This window comes from Mauremys mutica, chromosome 5 (assembly GCF_020497125.1).
Source record: "Mauremys mutica isolate MM-2020 ecotype Southern chromosome 5, ASM2049712v1, whole genome shotgun sequence".
NCBI lineage: Eukaryota > Metazoa > Chordata > Testudines > Geoemydidae > Mauremys > Mauremys mutica.
The window spans coordinates 115,481,302-115,499,337 of NC_059076.1; positions in this window are offsets into that span (position 1 = coordinate 115,481,302).

The following is an 18,036-nucleotide window of genomic DNA, read 5'->3' on the forward strand; positions in this document are numbered from 1 at the left end:
TGTGGGAAGAACATCTCCCTACAAAAGAAACTAACACAACAGAAACAGGGCTTCTTTGTTCAATTTGCAACTCGGAATAAGACACAGTTATTCAGTACTCAGCTCCAACACCTGGCAATTTACTGGCTAGGCTTATTTTTAGCAAAAGCAAGGTTATCTGTTTACCTCAGCTTTCTCTTAGCTGATCACTATTTGCTAGGCCTCTGGTCTCTTGACCAGACTCTGGACTTTGGGCCTGGAAAAGAGCAGGCACAATCCATATACCAGGTTGTTATATAAAATGCACATGAATTTTAACCCTTCGTTTTCTAACACTTTTTTAAAACGAATGAAAGTACCAACCAGTCTTACTACTGTTAACCATCTGAAATCCAGGTGTAATACGCACATTTTAAGGATTATGTAGAATTGTACTGAGCAGATCGGTATTTCACATATAAAGAGTGAGGTATTATTGTGATTGGTTCAGAGTAAACGTTTTAGAGTCGGGAGAGATAAAAATTGGTCTTTTGGAGACTAGGACTCAGGAGAGGTGATTTCAGCTAATAGCTCTGCCACAGACTTCCTGTATTGCCTTAGACAAGTCACTCACCTTGTCTCTGTGTCAGGACCCCATCTGCAAGGAGGATTGTAATACTTCCTTACCTGACTGAGCCTGTGTCAGAACTAGTCCAGTCGTATTTGTGTAGCACTTAGATCAATGGTTCTCAAACTTTTGTACTTTTACATAGCAAGCCTTTAAGTGCGACCCCCCCCTTATAAATTAAAAAAACTTTTATATATATTTAACACCATTATAAATGCTGGAGGCAAAGCAGGATTTGGGATGGAGGCTAACAGCTCGCAACCCCCCATGTAATAACCTCATGACCCCTTCAGGGGTCCCGACCCCCAGTTTGAGAACCCCTGACTTAGATACTCTGGCAGTGGGAGCCATAGAAACACCTAGATAGATACATTTTAATTTTGCTGAGACACAGACAGATAGATTAAAATAAACAAAGTTATTTAGGACCATTATTTTTTAGTTATTTCGTTGCACTTCCCAAATGTCTTCAACACATCTATGTGGTGTGGATCATGTCACTTTAGAGTGATGACTGAGTGGCTTTGCAAAGCAACATGGGGAGGGTTGCACAGCATCTGGATGAACTCTGGCCCAGATTCTCAAAGGTCACCAAATTTCCAATGAAATCACCGAGTTAGGTGCCTAAATACCTTTGAGGATCTAGGCCACTGTGCCTGGCTATAGCTAATGATACATTAGTCCTGTACTTTCCTCACCACACTACACAAAATCAGATTTGATCATTCTGGCCAAAATAAAGGATTTTTTTGTCTTCAAACTGGAGTCATTAGAGCTTTTGAGCTCTGAGGCTTTTAATCTCTTTCTTAGGTACCGCACTGCAGCTATCATCTTTCTGGCAAATACAGGATGCCACTCACTCCCTTTGGAGCCTAGCAGCCCTACTCCTCAGTCAGCCACAGGAACTGTGGTCAAGTAGCCCGCCAGCCTTTTCTTATTCTTAAACACAGGGGCTTGAGTACAAATTTCTACTTGGGTCCAAAGCCTCTGCCAACCAAAGGCAAAACCTAAGGCTGGAACTCTGGTCTTTCCCAGGCCAACTCATCTCTGGGACTTACAAAAACCTATTTCATACAAAGTCACTTCAGTACATGACTGAGCCCCATGTTCTTTTCCTTGCTCAGATAACATTTGGAAAATTGCATTGCTCACAAAAATAAGGGTTCATGGCCTTGGGAATGGTAGAGAGACTGAGTGGATCCTTTCCCCTGCACTCTTTTGGCAATATCCCAATTGCCAACAGTCCTAATATTTCAACACTATGGAATGCATGTATCTCTCATGCAGCTTCAGGCCAGGCATACCTGCTGTTAATGGTTCCAAGGTCTGCACAGCAGGTAAAATGCCTCTGGGACCCGTTATAATGCACTCAATATCTTCAGTTATTAGTAAGTACTCTAGCATTTTATAATGAGGATGTGGCTCTCTGTAGGCTGTATTGAGACCTATTACTTATGACTTAAACACAGTAGGAATCCAGACCAATATATATTCTGGCATATATTTTTATTATTTTACTTTTACTTATAGTATAGCACCAAAAAGCATGGTAAACATAAAGGAGAGCAAAGTCCTGGCCCAAATAGCTTGCATCCTACTGGTAAATATGACAGCAATGGAGAGCTACAAGAGGAAGAGGATAAATGGGAGGAGGGATAAACCAAGCTTACAAAAATTAGGTTACACCGTTATTTAGTTATTATGCACAGCGTGTTACCGTATATATTCCCCAACTCCCTTACCTAATCAAATTCCCCTGTAGGACAAAGTGCCTGCTTTCTATCTTCCCATACATGCACTCCCCTTCCCTCCCCCCATCCCTCATCCATCCTGAACATCCAACTTCACCTTTATCCTATATCCAGATGGTAACTCCTGGCAAGTCATCCTGTGAACACTCCACACCCTCCTCCTATTGATCAGCACAGGTCCCCTTCCCTTCACATCACTCAATGTCAGCAGCTCCCAGGCTTATGGAAGGCATTCCCATTCCGTCCTGTCAGCCCCTCATGGAAAAGTTGCCATAATGCACAGACAGTTGGCAATGTGTTCCAGGCAACAGCTGGCTTTTCTCTTTTTGCTCCATCTGACGACGATGGTGCGTTGGAGGAAGGAAGTGCAGTTTAATGCCTATGCACTTCCTCTGAGCTGAATTAGAACTTGTCACATGCACTTCCTCTCACCAACCAGGAAGGCTCTTATCTGAAAAAAATGTGCACCTGATACAAGAGGGTGTGACTTTATTGAAGCCAATGAAGTTACGCTTACATATACTCAGCTCTGATGTTGGTCCAGTGTCTAGAAAATAGAACAGGCATTGAGTTGATTTTGTGCTTTATACTAAAAATAATGCACATTTATGGACTGTTGTGCCATTTGTCAGGGCTAGTCCAAGCACATATGGGGCCTTCCTTGTGAGCAGATGGTGTGGGGTTATTTTCAGAGATTGGGAGCAGGGGGGAGCAGGGTTCTCCATTAAATGGAAGGACAGTATAACCTGTAATGTGACCCACCCAAGGTGAAGGCCGAAGGAGGCATTCTGATTTCCCATGGATCTCAGGGTATCAACACCACAGAACTTAAATTCACCAGGAAGGAGTTTGTGCTCCACAGCATATGGCATTGGGGTATGAATAGTAGCCAATGAGCTGGCATTCCCACCTCTCCCTAATGGGTGAGAAGAGGTGGGTCCTTGTGACTTGCAGATTTGACAGCATCATCTGACCCAGCTCTGAAGAGACGCCAAGGCACTTTAAAAACTATCAATAAACTGTGCAGGAATCTCTTCACTCTACTGAAATGCTGCCACTTCTGAAGTTGAGAGCACCAGCCAGGCAGGCAACCAGTGACTAATGTAAGTGTTGTCACATATTGTGTAATACTAATCTTTATCCAAAAAGAGAGTCAGCACGACCAGTTGATAGGAGTCTTGGGGTCTATTTCAAGCTCTGCTACTGACCTTTCTGTGACCCTGGGCAAGTCACTTCACCCCTGTCTCTCTCTTTTCCCTCCCATCCATGGTCTGTCTTCTCTGTTTAGATTGTAAGCTCTTTGGGGCAGGGATTGTCTCTTGCTCTGTTGATACACTGCCTAGCACAACAGGGCCCACATCTTGGTTGGCGCCTCTAGTTGCTACTGTAATACAAATAAAGATAATAATAAAAATGGTCCATTACTGGGTCCTTTAGCTGGCTATTGTCACAGCTGATTAATCATTCATTTGGAAATGGAATTTTATTCACCATTGACTTCCAAGTGTGCAATAAAAAGACCCCCGATGATTGCTTAGAGCATAGTGTAGTTTGCTGTTCTCTTCTGCAGTAACAGGAAATCTGTTTTACAATAATTTAACACTGCTGAAACCACTGCATCTTACAGTGGCAAAAATGTGGAGCTGGTAAGACCTTCAAAACAGTCTCAAATTATTAATAATGACACATATTTGCAGGACTAAGGACTTCTTCATGTAGCTGTACAGCACTTAATCTGCTACTTAACTTAATAGAGTTGGGAGATGGAATTAATAAAAAGCTGGACTTCTGCCCTCTATTACTGATTGGTTGCCATTTACATGAGCAAAACCATTGACCTTTCAATTTGTAATTTGTAAGAGAGTCTTAAATATGAAGACACTTCAAAATATTTTGAACATTACTTTTTATCCAGACCAGCTGAATAAATGTTGTGAAAAGGCACTCGGATTTGATGTTCTTAGATGAAGTAAACCCAGGCCTGTTATTTTGTTGCCTGTGTACCACAAAAGGAAATGGTCACTTTTTTGGATAATATCGTTTCTTAGGACATTTTACTTCCTGAAGCGAATGGGTTATCTGCCTTTCCAGGTGGGGCAGAGTACCCTCAGCTGCTGCGGTGGTCTCTGAGAACTGAGGTTGCGCCCAGTATCTTGGAGGATCTGCTAAAAATAATGTTGGATGTCCTTGTAGCAAAGGAGAAAAAATGGATGGAGGAAAATAAATAATACTTTGATCTGTGAAATCTGCATTTTCCTATGTGTGCTTCACACCTTTAGTGGTTTTCTATGTCATCTGAAACTGAGGAAGCTGACTTTAAAACATTGAAGTCCAATACTTCTATGTAGTCTTAATATCTTTTGACATTAGATGAGACCATGTCAAACTTCAATGAAACTGGTTAGGTCCCAATATCACACACCCATGCTTAACTTTACTACTGTGAACAGGTCCACTGAAGTCAATCTTGAACACAAGTACACAAAAGCTTAACTTTACTCATTGGAGTAGTCCCAGTGGTTACGTCTACACAGCCTGTGGCAGCAAGACTCCCACCCGGGTCGACAGACTTGGGCTTGCACGACCATGCTAAAAATAGCTGTGTAGACAGCGCTTTGATGTTGCAGGTGGGACTGGAGGTTGTGCGCCAAAGGGCCCCTCTAGCTTCAGAGCCTAAACTCCAGCCTAAGCCTCAACATGTACACAGCTACTTTTAGTGCAGCAACACTAGTCTGAAGCTGTCCATTGGGGCTAGGAGGCTTGCTGCTTGTGGGCTATGTAGACATACTCAGTGAAGACAATGGGCCAAATTGTTTTAAACTTGATGGGTAAACTTTGGTCGTCTATGTGAGTCAAGGTATGAAGAACACAGGTGACAGGATTTTAAATGAGTGGCATATATTTCAAATAAGCCTAAATACTGTTGGGATTGTCTAAGGTGACCTGAAATTCCTGAATGCACAGTAATGATTAGACTTAGACAGTAACAGAGTCATTCTCTTTTAATGCCACTTTATCAATATAAAAGCTGAATTTTGATTGTGATTAACAAAGGACTATTATAAAATCTCAGTTCATGTGCATATTTGATGTATAACTTGTAATAGTACGAATAAAGCCATTTGCTGCCCTTGATCCATGCACAAAGCTCCAGCTCTTCTATAGTGATTTTCATCAGTAGATTTCAAAGGAGTTAAGTGTCAGTTTTCCCATTTTACAGAAAGGGAAACAGAGGCATAGAGCAGGCAATGACTTCCCCAAGGTCATGCAGCAGGCCAGAGGCTGATTGGGAATGGAATACACAGCCCCTGAGTCCTAATCTAGTTCTCGAGTCACTAGGCAATACAGCTTTTGATAGCACCACTAGCTGCTACTCTTATTATATAATTTTAATCTTATGAAAAATTGTTATCCTGCAAATGCAGGTTATAGCAGAAATAATGGTAGCATGAAATAATTTTTAGATAAAATACACGGAAGCCACCTCTTTCACTACAAGTGCCTTCCTTTATAATTGTCGGAGCCTTACTAATAGTCCATACTGCTGGATTGACCTTTGATAGGATTTTGTTCCTCCAGAACGTTTTACTGGGGATTGCCCCTTTAAGCTTTGCTCAGTGAAGCAGCCATTTTGCAATCCTAAAGTAACCCTAAAGTAGCCATTTTGCAACTGACTGTTGCTTGCTACAGTTTCCTATCTTCCACCAGGTAAGTACTTCTAAATCTTGATATGTTTTCTTCCAGTTTTCAATTTCTTGTTCCTTAGGGGATAGCAGGTTCTACATAATATTATAGGCAGAGCTTGTAATGTTTCCTATTCTTAAGGTCACCTGACACTTCCCATTATAAGACCATATTTTCAGTTCCTTGTAACTTAGCAAAGTTTAACCTTTTGGGCTAAAATGTTCTGTGCTGAATAGTTAACTCAGGCTGATCTTCTTGGGAAAGCTTCAGTAAAAATTGTTCAGCCATTTCTAAGAATGAGATTAGGTAAAAATATGGTTTTTTGCCCTTTTCATGATTTGGACTGAGAGCTAACTGGTTTCTGTGGGAGAGAGTGAGAAACTGAGCTCAGCCAGAGTGTTGGGAGGGGGTTGACTGGGACTGGCAATAGTCTGGTAATTCAGCTAGACCAGGACCTAAGAGGGTGCAAATACCCTCACAGAGTGTTGTGCAAATATATTAATTAGCGTTTATGATGCACGCAGATACTGTAGCGATGAGTACCATAGAAAAGCTCACACGGAAATTAATAATTATTTTCTAACACAGTGTTTTTTATATGCTACAGTCTAGAAGAGAGCCTCAGCTACTATATGGCCAGATAACATGGCTTCAGACACATTAGGCTGCCTCTTACAGGGCTTGAGCTACCTTGTTGAGCTACCTTGACTGAATTAACTAAACCAAACCTATCTTTTTGCCTGTTAAGACATATCTCATGCGCTCATTATGCACTGTTCATGAACAATTTTTTTTTCTGGATGTGTCTATTTTCCCTAACTGTTCAACCAGTAATATGTGCATACTCATTTTAGCCTATTGTCTGTCACAAATCAGTTGCCACGAATGTCTATTATATGATTGGTTACCTGAGTTGCATGTTCTTTTTGTTCTCTAGTTGAAAGATTTAAACTCTAAACATAGGCAGGCCCATTCTCTGTTTGCAGATTGTCTGTGAACATGTGGAACAGTTCAAATTTACTATGTGCCATCATAGGAGTTCTTTACTAGGGACATGGAAAACACTTTGGCTGTGAGTGTTCTTACAAACATATTTCACATTGCTCTCCCCAACCTTGCAAATAAAATTTTGCTAACACAAATGGTGGGGCAATAATGCCTTGACCTTGCAAACACTTACACATGTGCTTACTTGAAACCTCTGGGTAGTCCTATGAACTTCGTATGAGCAATGGTAAGCTCGTGTGTATGTGCCTGCAGGATCAAGGCCTAAAGAAACAAATGGTGGTGAATACCAGTGAAATGAATCGGCAGAAGAAATAATTGGCAAGAGAATCTTTGCAAATACATTTTGCTATAGTTGCCCAGCACTATTAAATAAAAGGACTGGAAAAATTAACCACTCTGATTATCTGACAAGCATGTGAAACTAACCATAGTCAGCAACATTTAAGCTTAGAATTTGTTAGTCATAGCAGCATCATTTAAAGGGAAAAAAAATTAAATACCATAATGAAAAGCCAAAAATAACTGCAGAAAAAAATCCCTAATACTCCATCATCTCTCCCAGGCCTCTTTGCCCCTTGCCACATGGTATTAATCTGATTTTTATTTTATTTTAAATAATCTTTGGTACACCATTGGCTTTATGACCTTGTAGTGCAAGTTCTCCTTTCTACATTGGGCGCTCCTTTGAAGCAGGCATAGGGCTCAGAAGGGAATAAAGTAAATTTTTTTTTAAATCACAGCTAAGTTTAAATGTCTTTAAATATTGGCTCCAATAACCTAATGAAGTCTTAATATGCTTTGGAGAAGCTCCATTCCCTCATGTCAGCTTTAAGGGGGATGCTGCTGACTCAGAGAGAGATGGAAACATACAAATTAACAGGGGAAATATTGAAATGCATTACTCCCACCTAGTTCCACACTGAGCAGACTGGATTGCATTGCAGTGAGCCTGCTCTCACTGAAGCCAAAGGCAAAACTCCTATCGACTTGTATGGGAACAGAACCATGCCCAGAAAGAAACAAGATCTCACATCCAGTGACTACATTTTCCTGTAGGGCAGGCTTGCTTCCCAACCAGTCTCTTTTGCTGATGGTGGTTTAGGAAGGAGTATGAGATGCTGTCACTCAGATATAGCTCATCTGAAATTAAAACCATATTGCTACATTAGCACAGTCGAAAGCTAAAAATCAGCAGAGAATTTTATTTGCATAGATTCTAATGCCGGAAGGGATGACTGTGATCATCTAGTCTGACCTTCAGTATAACCCAGGCCCTAAGACTTCCCCGCATTCATTCCTGCTTGTTTAAAAGATAATCAAAATGCAATTTTCTGAGAACAATTAGACGCTTAACATTTTGTTGTATTCTACAATGAGATATTTTAACCTTTTACCTAATAAAACACTAGGTGCCTGTGGTGTTTAGATGTTGCTTGTGATTATTAGAACTGGGAGCACTGGCTGTTGGGAGTCTGAAAGGACAGGAAACAGGAAGTGGGGGGAGGAGTTGAGGAGGCAGAGTGAGAGTTACAGAGGGTGCAGCAGCAGCTTGGTAAAGAGGTTTCCACTTTAAAAATAAAGTCCTGTTGAAGTTTGTTAGTACCTTGTCTGGTTGATACAACAGTGCCAAATCCATCCTGCACCCAGAGAACACAGTGCAGCTGGTTGCAGCTTCCTGATTTGGAGGCTGGGTCTCCACTGCTCCAGCCCCAGCACTGATTAGAACAGGCTGCTGTAAAATATACCGACAGGCTATGGTCTCCAAAGGGCCACCTGACTTCTGTAACACTCCAGCTACACCTGCTGCCTATGCTAACATGCCTCTGTGCTGGGGTCTGCAGGCATAGGAGCTGGCTACTGGGGCCATATGCCCACTGGGGTCTCCCCCACATCAGGAGATTTTCCAGCAGGGGAGACCTGATAGCTCTCAACTGGGCCTAGATTAAATTATTACAATGGTTTTCACACCTTGTCAGTTAGGTTAATTTTCTAGTGTTGTTCTAACGACACAGGGCAAAGGGGTGGGTTTACTTAGATTTTTTTTTTTTTAAACTGGAATTTACAGAACATGTGCTATGTACTTCTGCTCTACCTACTTAGCCTTTCCTTTGCTTCTCTCACCCCTTCATCTACCCTCCACTGATATTTTGTCTATCTGCCTTCTTATACCACACCCATCACTCTGGCACCTGAGCTTTTATTAAATCCGTACCTGTAAGATTAGTAATGTGAGCTCTGAGCACAAGATCCTTGTATCTCTCTCTTTTTTTCTTATTCTGTAGAGATTTTTTTTGCATGTATTTTGGTTACTCAGGAGAGGTGTGGTTGAAGGAAGTGGGTTTACGTTTTCTTCTGAAGGCTTTCAGATCTGTGTCCATTCTGATCTAAACCAAGAGCTCTATAGACAAGGAACCACGTCCTTTTGTCTATAAAGCACAAAGCACCTTTTTGTGCTATATCAACTACAGTAATAGTTAGGGCTGTCGATTAATTGCGGTTAACTCACACAATTAACTCCAAAAAATTAATCGTGATTCAAAAAATTAATCACGATTAATTGCACTGCTAAAAATAGAATACCAATTGAAATTTATTAAATATTTTTGAATATTTTTCTACATTTTCAAATATATTGATTTCTATTACAACACAGAATACAAAGTGTACAATGCTCACTTTATATTATTATTTTTATTACAAATATTTGCATTGTAAAAATGAGAAAAGCAATAATATTTTTAAATTCACCTCATACAAGTACGGTAGTGCAATCTCTATCGTGAAAGTGCAACTCACAAATGTAGTTTGTTTTTTTTTACATAAATGCATTCAAAAACAAAACAATGTAAAAGTTTAGAGCCTACAAGTCCATGATGTTCTACTTCTTGTTCAGCCAATCGCTAAGACAAACAAGTAGATACTGCTGCCTGCTGTCACCTGAAAGTGAGAACAGTGTCCACGTGGCACTTTTGTAGTCAGGCATTTGCATGCACACTTTTGCAAGGTATTTACATGCCAGATATGCTAAACATTTGTACGCCCCTTCATGCTTCGGCCACCATTCCAGGGGACGTGCTTCCATGCTGTTGATGCTCGTTTTAAAAAAAATATTGTGTTAATTAAATTTGTGACTGTACTCCTTGGAGGGAGAATTGTATGTCTCCTGCTCTGTGTTTTACCCACATCCTGCCATATATTTCGTGTGATAGCAGTCTTGGATGATCACCCAGCACATGTTGGTTTTAAGAACTTTTCACAGCAAATTTGACAAAACGCAAAGAAGGTACCAATGTGAGATTTCTAAAAATAGGTACAGTGCTTGACCCAAGGTTTAAGAATCTGATTGGGATGGGATGTGGTGCATGCTTTCAGAAGTCTTCAAAGAGCAACATTCTGATGTGGAAACTACAGAAACCAAACAAAAAAGAAAATCAGCCTTCTGCTGGTGGCATCTGACTCAGATGGTGTAAATGAACATGTGTCAGTCCGCTTTGCTTTGTATCATTATCGAGCAGAACCCTATCATTAGCATGGAAGCATGTCCTCTGAATGGTGGTTGAAGCATGAAGGGACATATGAACCTTTAGTGCATCTGGCATGTAAATATCTTGCAACGCTGGCTACAACAGTGCCATGTGAACGCCTGTTTTCACTTTTAGGTGACGTAATCAAGAAGCGGGCAGCATTATCTTCTGCAAATTGTAACCAAACTTGTTTGTCTGAGCAATTGGCTGAAGTAGGACTGAGTGGACTTTTAGGCTCTAAAGTCTTACATTGTTTTATTTTTGAATGCAGTTTTTTAATATAATTCTATATTTGTAAGTTCAGCTTTCATGATAAAAAGCTTGGACTACAATACTTGTTTTAGGTGAATTGAAAAATACTATTTCGTTTGTTTTTTACAGTGCAAATATTTGTAATAAAAATAAATATAAAGCGAGCACTGTACACTTTGTATCCCGTGTTGTAATTGAAATCAGTATATTTGAATATGTAGAAAACATCCAAAATATTGAAATAAATGGTATTCTATTATTGTTTAACAGCGTGACTAATCGCGATTAATTTTTTTAATTGCTTGACAGCCCTAGTAATAGTGTGTCTACACAGTAGTTTTCGTTATCACTCTGAATCTCTTGAGAGTTCAGTGGTAGTGGAAATTATATCCTCAGGAAATCAGGTAAAGAAACAATGCAGTGATGTCATATGTTAACTGCTGTGTCTGCCTTTCGGGAGGCTCCACACATCTTTGGATCAAAGTTAATGAGCATAAAGGTGTAGTAGAGCAGGAAAATTGTTCTCTGTGTGAATAAAATAAAATGATTGAATAAGGTTAATGTTTCCTTAAACCTGGCTGTAGCACCCTGATCACTGAGGTTGGTGCAGCACAAAGAGGGCTGTGGGTTGAATTGCAAGCAATTAACTAGTTTCTGTTGGGGGGTGATTACTGATGGTTGGGTGGTAATTGCTGGGCTAATGAGACAACTGGCTCAATACCTGGAAGGAACAGGAAACAGGGGAGCTCAGAGGGTGAGAGGAGGGAGGAGAGAAGGCTGTGTGTAAGGGCTGGAGTACACTGAAAACTTACATTGGCATAGCCAGGTCTCTTACGAGTGTGAAATATCCACACCCCTGAGATATGTCGCTGGGCCAGCCTAACGCCTGATGTAGACAGCGCTAGGTCGCTGGAAGAATTCTTCTGTCAACCTAGCTACTGCTTTTCGGGGATGGAGATGAACTACAGCAATGGGAGAACCCCTGTCACTGCTCTGAGTAGCTGTGCTGAAGTGCTGCTGCAGTGGACATACTCTAAGTCTCCTCCTGCTGTATACATGTGTCATGTTCTGTTTTGCTTAGGAATTAAAGAATTCATGTACATATGGTGAAAGAGAAACAGCCTGGGTATGTGCGTCACTGGGAGACCACGAAAACAGGCTACACAGCGCTGCTCACTGGGTAGCTGAAGAAGCAGCACCCTGTGGTGCCATCTTTTCTTTGTCATGGATAAGAACCGTGTACCATTAATGTTCCCTATACAGTAGATAGTTTTATAAGAAACAGGTACTATTACAATCATAGGATTTGTAATTCCTTTGCCTGACTGTGAAACAGTATTAACTTCTCAAGCTACTGCCTAAAATAAAACATGTCATTGTTGATTTATAGTCTTTGGTCAAATGCTCACATTGAGTTTGATCCATCTGCTAGATTGTACTAAGTTGTGGGAAAGATTAATTAGGGCATGTAAGTTATGTGTCAAGGTCTTTCCCCGTCTAACTACCTGTCTAACTGTCAAATAGATAATTATGCTGATTAAAATTGCCAAAGAAAAGGAATACTAACCAGATGTATGATTAAATCAATTGTAGTATTTAACAATTAAAAGCTTCAGCTGAGGTACTTCAAGGCAAGGTTGAATTTATTATGTATGATAAGGAGGGGATGCAGCGATTACACTACACATAACATTTTACAGGAATCAACTGATCTCTTTTGGAAATGTAACAGTTATCCTGAAAAGTTTGTTTTCTACACGTTTCTTCCAGTTTCTATCAAAATGGAAAGGTTTAACCAGAAGCATACCAGATTGCTTCCATGTTGGTTCCTACAGGTGTGACGCATCAATGCAAGTTGTCTCAGCATTGACCTTACACCAGGGGTCGGCAACGTTTCAGAAGCGGTGTGCCGAGTCTTCATTTATTCACTTTAATTTAAGGTTTCACGTGCCGGTAATACATTCTAATGTTTTTTAGAAGGCCTCTCTCTATAAGTCTATATATTATATAACTAAACTATTGTTGTATTGTAAAATAAACAAGGTTTTAAAAATGCTTAAGAAGCTTCATTTAAAACTAAATTAAAATGTTGATCTTATGCCGCTGGCCCGCTCAGCCCGCTGCTGGTCTGGGGTTTTGTTCACCTAGGCTGGCAGTGGGCTGAACGGGGCCTGCGGCCGGGACCCCGGCTGGCAAGAGTCCGGCAGCCAGAACCCCAGACCAGCAGCGGGCTGTGCAGGGCCAGCGGCTGGGACCCCAGTCCGGCAGTGGGCTGAGTAGCTCAGCCTGCTGTCACTCAGGGGTTCCATCCTCCGGTTCCTGGTAGCTGGGATCCCGGCTGCTGGGCCCGCTGCCGGTCTGGGGTCCCGGCCCTGCCCACATACAGTGGGTACCTACCTTCTCCCTGGTTCTGGCCCATTCTCTTCCTCTCTCTCTCTGCACTGAGCTGAGGGTGGGAGCGCACTGAGCACAGGACTGGGGATGAAGGAGCAGGCTGGGGGCTGGGGTGTAGGTTCTGGCCAGGAGCTAGAATGAGGGAGGGGGCTCAGGGTTGGGGCAGGAGGTTTGGGTGTGGAGTTCTTACCTAAGTAACTCCCATTTGGTGCAGGTGGGAATGTGGGAGGTGTGTGCAGGAGCTCCCGTTTGGTGCTCAGGGTGGGGGTGGGGATGTGGGGGGTGCAAGAGTCAGGATGCGGGGGGTGCATGGAGTGTGGGGGGGCTGGGGATGTGGGGAGGTGCAGGTGTCAGGGCATAGGGTGTGGGGGGGCCTGGGTATGTGTGGGGGTGCTAGAGTCAAGGCTGGGGTCGTGGGGGGGGGGTGAAGGAGTCAAGCAGAGGGCTGGATGTGTGTGAGGGGGTACAGGGCTCAAGGCAGGGACCTGGGGGTGTGAGTGCGGGGCTGCAGAGCTCAGGGCAGAGAGCTGGGTGTGTGTGTGGGGGGGGGTCAGGGCAGAGGGCAGGGGCTTTGGTGGGTGTGCCGTGCTGCAAGGCAGAGGGCTGGGTGTGTGTGTTGGGGGGTCAGGGCAGAGGGCTGGGTGCTTGTGATGGGGGGTCAGGGCAGAGGGCTGGGTGCGTGTGTGTGGGGGGGTCAGGGCAGAGGGCTGGGTGTGTGTGTGTGGGGGGGTCAGGGCAGAGGGCTGGGGGTGTGGGCTGGCGTCATGGGGTGCTCACGGCAGGGGGCTGGAGGGGATATGCCCTATTCCACCTCCCTCCCCCTTCCCCAGGGCCCTGCCTCTGCTTCTTCTCTGCCTCTGCTGGGAGCAGTGAGCACGCTGACTCCACTCCTCCCCGACCCCCTCCCTCGCAAGGGCCATCAGCTGATCAGCCAGCAGGGAGGGAGGGATGGAGAGGAGGAGGAGGTAATAGGTAATAATTGGAGATATACCAATCTCCTAGAACTGGAAGGGACCTTGAAAGGTCATCAAATCCAGCCCCCTGCCTTCACTAGCAGGACCAATTTTTGCCCCAGATCCCTAAGTGGCCCCCTCAAGGATTGAACTCACAACCCTGGGTTTAGCAGGCCAATGCTCAAACCACTGAGCTATCCCTCCCCCCAGGAGGAGGGGCAGGAACCCAGCACACTGCATGAAGAGGCCGGGAAGCTGGCAGGACCAAGCTTCTGCCCCCTGCGGGAGGGAGCGGCGGAGGGCGGAGAAGAGCAGGCTGGGCTGGACTGGGGTGGGCAGGATTTTTAATGGCACGCTGCTGCCTGCTGGGACTCTGGCAGGCAGCAGCGTGCCATTAAAAATCGGCTCGCGTGCCGTCTTTGGTACGCGTGCCATAGGTTGCCGACTCCTGCCTTACGCCTAAGGCTGAAGCTGTGGCAGAGTCTTATACCCAATGGCATCATGTTAGCTACCTAAGTCAGTTTTATTGACTGATTCATATTTATTAAGATTATATAGAGGAACAAGAATAGGCCCAGTGTAGTTTAAATGAAACATCTTTAAACAACGCATATAAATTCCGTGGCTGATAGCTGAATATGAAACTTTGGAATTACCCTACTGGGTTCATCTAATCTGGTATCAGTGGCCACAACCAGATACTCCAGAGGAGGGTATAAGAACCTTTCAGTAGGCCAGTGTAGGGTAATCTGTTCCCCAAATAGTTCTCATTCTGGTCTCTAACTAGGGTGACCAGATGACAGAGGTGAAATATCGGGACGTGGGGGGGGGGGCAAGGGGGCGGGGCGAATCGAGCAAAAAAAAAAAGAAGTCGGCGGCGGAGCGAAACAAAAAACAAAATAAAAAACCCGCCAGAGCACAGGAAAAATTGGTGGGGGCTGAGAACCCACCAGCAGCTCCACGCCCCGCTCCAGCTTGCCTCTGCTCTGTCTCCACCTCCCCCCTCGGGGAGGGAGGGTAGCAGCACGGAGAGCCCCCCACATCAGCCAGAGGGACCTGCCAGGGGGCCAGGTGAGACCCAGCAGTGCTAGCCTTACCTGGAGCGGCTCCCAGTAAGCAGGCAGGTCCCCTCCCTCTGGCTCCTAAGGTTGCGCAGGTCGGATCAGGTTGAGGCGGGCAGGGGGGCTCGCTGCCGGCGCCTACAAGCCCCACCCCTGCAGCACACAGCAGAGACCTCCTCGGCGCCTCTGTGCATGCCTGGGGAGTGGGGCTGCAGCACTCTGCAGGCTTCTGCCGGCGGGCGGGCGCCAGGAGTTCAACTGTACTGCCCCAGGGCTCAGGAAGAAGAGGTGAGCGGTGCCGGCAGCATCAGCTTGCGTCCTCCACCAGACGGTTCCCCGATATCGGGACAAAGTGCGTCCCGACCGATGGAAGATCGGGACGCGGGACAAGTCCCCTAAAATCGGGACTGTCCCGATAATATCGGGACGTCTGGTCACCCTATCTCTAACAGAGATTGGCTCAAGCCCTGAAGCACACGGTTTCATATTTTCTTCCAGTTAAATTTATACTACAACAGTAGTTTTTAAGAGATACAGATTATTCTGTAGACCAGGGGTTCTCTACCTTTTTCTTTCTGAGGCCCTCCCAACGTGCTATAACTCCACGGCCCACCTGTATCACAATTGTTTTTCTCCATATAAAAGCTACGGCTGCATGGTGGGGCTTCAGCTTTCTGCCTTGGGCCCTAGTGAATCTAATGCCAGCCATGCTTGGCGGACCCCCTGAAACCAGCTTGCGGCCCTGCAGGGGGCCCTGGACCTCTGGTTGAGAACCACTGCTGTAGACTACAGTGGCTCCAAATGAGCCTCTATGGTGATGGACTAAGTCATGGAATCCCAAAGTAATTTAAAACCCTTTCATCTTGGGAGTTGAATTTTAGCAGTTACAGGTTCTAGGGAAATAGATTGTACAAAAGCAGGAGTTGTGAGTTCAAGAGCAAGGAGTGAGTGTAACATGCAGTCAGTAAGGGCCAGATCCACACAGGTATTCCGGCATCTAAATCCACCATTGAGCTACCCCTGACTTTCTCAATACCACCACTCTGCTGCCACCTAACCTGGTAGGAACCTAAGTTTCTGCTGATAGGTGGCATTTCCAAAGCTGCCTAAGTGCTGACCCCACAACTGAGAATCTGCTCAGAGCCCTCACTGAAGCTGAAGCAGGAAACTAGGCATTCTGCCCATCTCACCAGTGGCGCCCGATGCTCCCGGTGTGTTGTGAGCATCCTAAGACCTGATATCTGTCACAACAGCCAGCCAGGGCTGAGCAGTCTGAGAATGGGTGTGTCCTGACCTAGCTGTTCGGGCACTCACCTGGGATGTAGGAAACCCAAGTTCAGATTGCTGTTCTGTCTGATTTGGAACAAAAACTTGAACCCAGGTCGTCCACAGCCCAGACGAGTGTCCTGCTGGCAGACTACTTGCAGCTCCCTGCTTAGGTGTCTGGTTTCTGAGGATCCCTTCCTTAGGCACTTACCTCTTCCTGTACAATGCCTGGGGAGCCTGCATGCCTACCTTGGGACTGAGGATTCAATCAGGTGACAGGGCACCTAGAGCTTAGGTGCTGAAATCCCTAAGTATCTTTGTTGATCTGGCCCTGGGATCCAGCTTCTTCCTCAGTTAAATCAGTCTGAGTTTTGCTTTTGACTTCAATGTGAGAAGAAGCCACCTTACAACCAATGGTGATAACAAGGCTCAGTGACAGGAGTCAGTTGCTCCACCAATGGAAGAAATCAATATTGACAAGTATGACAGCTGTTAATGAATTATTCCTGTTAGTTACATTCCCCGCAGGAACGGGAGGGGCTGGAGACCTATGTTTTAGAATTAGAGCAATTAATCTGGACTGTGATACCCACTCTACTTCAGCATGAGCACCATCTTTATTTTTGCGCATGTCACAGGGCAGTTGGCTTTAAGGGGAGTTGGTTCCAGTCTGAGCTGGGATGTAGCTGATCCATCACAGCTGAGACTGATCAGATGGAGATTAGGGCATTATAAAAGACAGCCAGTGACTCAGTTGGGGGTAGAGAGCTGCGGGGAAATTAAGCAACAGAAAGCAGGTGACTCAAGTGGCTGAGTGGGAATGTAGGGGCTAGATAGGCCTCTGTAGAAGACTGTGGGTTTAAGGAGGAGAAGATGACTGATGTGCTGAATTTGTGTTATTCGGAGGAAATGAAGTTGAAGCCCTGAGGAAAAAATGCCTGACCAAGACTCTGGGGGTGGTGTGTAGCTTTCCTTGGCTGGAGAGACAGGCCAGCAGACTACAGTGTACTAAGCAGATGTAAATCTGGTTTTAGAGTGAGCATCTATTTTCAACTTGAACATAACTGAACTAAAATCTCAGTCTGCTGGGTGCCAGAAAGGCCAGATAACACAAGTGTTGTAAGAGTTGGATTGTTACCCACTAATTGCATAGGCTTCAATTCTGCAAATGCTTACGCATGTGTTTAACGCTACTAATGTGAGTAGTTCCATTGATTTCAGTGATACTATTTCTGGTAGTAAAGTTTAGCAGGTGCTTAAGTGTTTCCAGGATTGGGACCATATTTATTAGTCCACCTACTGTGCTCTTCTAGTTTAGATAAAATACAGGAAATGAAGATGAATCTACTCTGTAATAATCCCTCTCTCTTCAGGGATTGTGCTTATCACAAAAACTAAATGCTCCAAAAACTCATTTAAATATTTACCTATAAAATCCTTGATTCACCATCAGTGCAATTCAGTTGAGCCCTAGTTTCTCTGTGTTTCCATTGCCCATCTTTAAAATGGGGATAGCATTTCCTTACCTCACAGATGTGTGGTGAGGAGAAATTCATA